This window comes from Myotis davidii, unplaced genomic scaffold, assembly GCF_000327345.1.
Source record: "Myotis davidii unplaced genomic scaffold, ASM32734v1 scaffold71, whole genome shotgun sequence".
NCBI classification, from domain to species: domain Eukaryota; kingdom Metazoa; phylum Chordata; class Mammalia; order Chiroptera; family Vespertilionidae; genus Myotis; species Myotis davidii.
The window spans coordinates 2,254,055-2,256,874 of NW_006283588.1; positions in this window are offsets into that span (position 1 = coordinate 2,254,055).

Sequence of the window (2,820 nt, forward strand, 5' to 3'; positions counted from 1 at the left end):
AGAAAAGAAAAAAAAGACAAGAAAAGTTAGGAGGACTAACATGCCTATGCAGATATGCCCAAAAAGAAGCCAGAATGTAGAATGAATGTTATCAAAAAAATAAAACTGGGAACATAAATCCCCTTTCTTTTAGATATAATGGAAAAAAATAATGATAAATGCATATTATTAGGTAAAATTATATTCAATTATTTAGCCATATAATTTAAAAATTACCCATGACATGAGAATACATATATGTGTGTTTTTTATAGTACTCTATAAAAGATAATTGAGAATCTTCTTTGTAGAATTTAGAGGTTTGTGATAAATACTAACAGCACTCCCCAAAATTATTATTTATTGCATCTCAGAGTCATGAACATTGATAATTATAGTTTGAAATTTTAAAAATAAACCCCCTCAAAAGGCTAAACCTCCTATGTAGTATAAGAAATAGAAACATAACAAATCTACCAAAGAAATAGTCTGATAAGAGCTTGCATTAAAGCTCACAACAAATGAATAGCTATATATACATATAAAAAGCCAGTGACTGGAACACCGGAATGCCTAGAATGACCAGTCACTATGATGCCCACTGTAGCCAGAGAATCAGCCTGATCAGGGAGTGGGGCTGGATGGCCAACCTCCCACAGCCCCTCCCCCCAGCCAGCCCCACCAGCGATCGGCCCTCATCAACTCGCTCGGCCCGTGGTCCCTCCCCACCAGCCAGCTCTGCCACCAATGCCTCCCCTCACACCAACTGGGGTTCGGGCTGGCTGGTCAACCTCCCATGGGCCCTCCCCCAGTTGCTGACTCCTGATCGGCACCCCACCCCCTTGCTTGCCCAGCCCTGAATGGACCCCAATTGGGGCAGGCCAGCCAGCAAACCTCCCGCCATCTCCTCCTCCCAACAGGCCTGGCCCCAATCTGCCCCAATTGGGGCTGGGCCAGCCAGAACCCACCCATGCAAGAATTCATGCATTGAGCTTCTAGTTAATACTATAACACAGTAATAATGCACACAAAATGTAAGCACGCCAGTACATGTCAAAGAGCACCACTTTGCAATTATATAAGTGCAAATAAATGTGGAAGAAATGTTCAATCTAGGCACTATGGTCCTCAATGCACTTTTCCATAAAAAATGGTTATCGACTTACCTACTAGTAGAAGCTTTAAGTGGTCAGAAATAGTGAACCCTAAAAACTATAACTATAAAACTGAGGAATTTTTTTAATTGCCACCTTCATTCTCAGACCAACAATCTTAGTATTAGAGAAAAGGAATGCCTTTGGCTTCATTAATCATTTTGACTTTGTCAGTCGGTTCATTTAAGTTCAAGAGCACAATTCTTTAGCAAAATTAATCTCTATAAACAGGCCACTTATCATTTTTTTAAACAAAGCTTTTGGAAGGAAAGTGGCTTTTCTGAAAATATTTCTATTCCAATAGAAGAACCCATAAGTGTTATGCCAGAGCACTTACACACACAGAGTGAGAAACCAATATCATACCAATAACAATAAAGCCCTCAGAAACTGTCAGTGTTTCAGTGTGTTCTACTGGCATCACTATAACAAGAAGTGGGGTAATATGAGAGGCAGAGCCACAGATGTGGAGGGAGATGAGTAAAACAGTAACTGATTCTAAGGGAAAGGTCTTAGAGCCAGGAAGTACCATAAGTTATACTGGCCTTCAGTGAAGTACATTTGGAGTATCCTATCTAATAAAGAGGGGATATGCTAATTGACTTTCACACCATCGCAAAGATGGCAGGGTCCACAGCCAATAAGAGGAAATATGCTAATTGACTGTCCTGCCCTCAGAGATGGCAGTGCCCACAGCCACAAGATGGCGGTACCCAGTCCCCTCAGCCCAGGCGGACCCAGCTGCTCTGTGTGCCTACCTCTGGAGACCCCCAGTCCCCTCAGCACCCAGCCACCCAGGGCCAGCCTGAGGCACAGGCAAGCCTAGGATGGTGGCTGCCCAGCTGCCCAGGGCTGCCTGAGGCTCAGGTAACCAGAGCCGGCCGAGGCTTGCGCTGCTGGAAGTGGCAGCAGCAGAGACGTGATCGGCATTGCCTTCCCCTGACTGCTGGGTTGCCTCCCACCCCTGAGGGCTCCCAGACTGTGAGAGGGGGCAGGCCAGACTGAGGGCCCCCCCTCCCAGTGCATGAATTTTCATGCACCAGGCCTCTAGTAAATAAGTAAACAAACAAACAAACAAATAGATCTATGGAATCTAGAAGGAAATACTTAATGCGATTAAATTCCAAAATTGACCACTTACTTTCAATTAACTTCTAGTGTTGAAATGTTCCTATTCTGAGAATAACAAAGATTAATACTATAAAACAGAACATTATTGCATTATTGTCTGTTTACTGGCATACAATTGTTGTTTGAAACTGTTTTAGAAAATCAGTCAATGTGAAATTTCTTTTCTTTTTATTCCCATGCATACACTAAATAATATGGAAATAATGATTAAATGAATAAAATTATATTTAATGAACTAACCTCTAATGATGTGCCTTAAGAAATTGCATATACATAAAATTGAATTGTAAAGAATATTCTACACCTAAACAATAATAATAATATTAAAATTATGATTTTTTTCAATTCATCTCTTTATGAGGGATAGAATTGGGTCCAAAGTCTTTCCAAATTTTAATTTTACTAATGTCTGTTGACAATGACTTCCCTATTATAATCACTATATGATTTGTCATGGACTTTTAAAACTTGGATACTTTTCTCTAAGAATACAATTTTGAGTTTTTGGTCACTGTTAATATTCTTATTATATATGATATTTTTCAAAGTTCTCCAA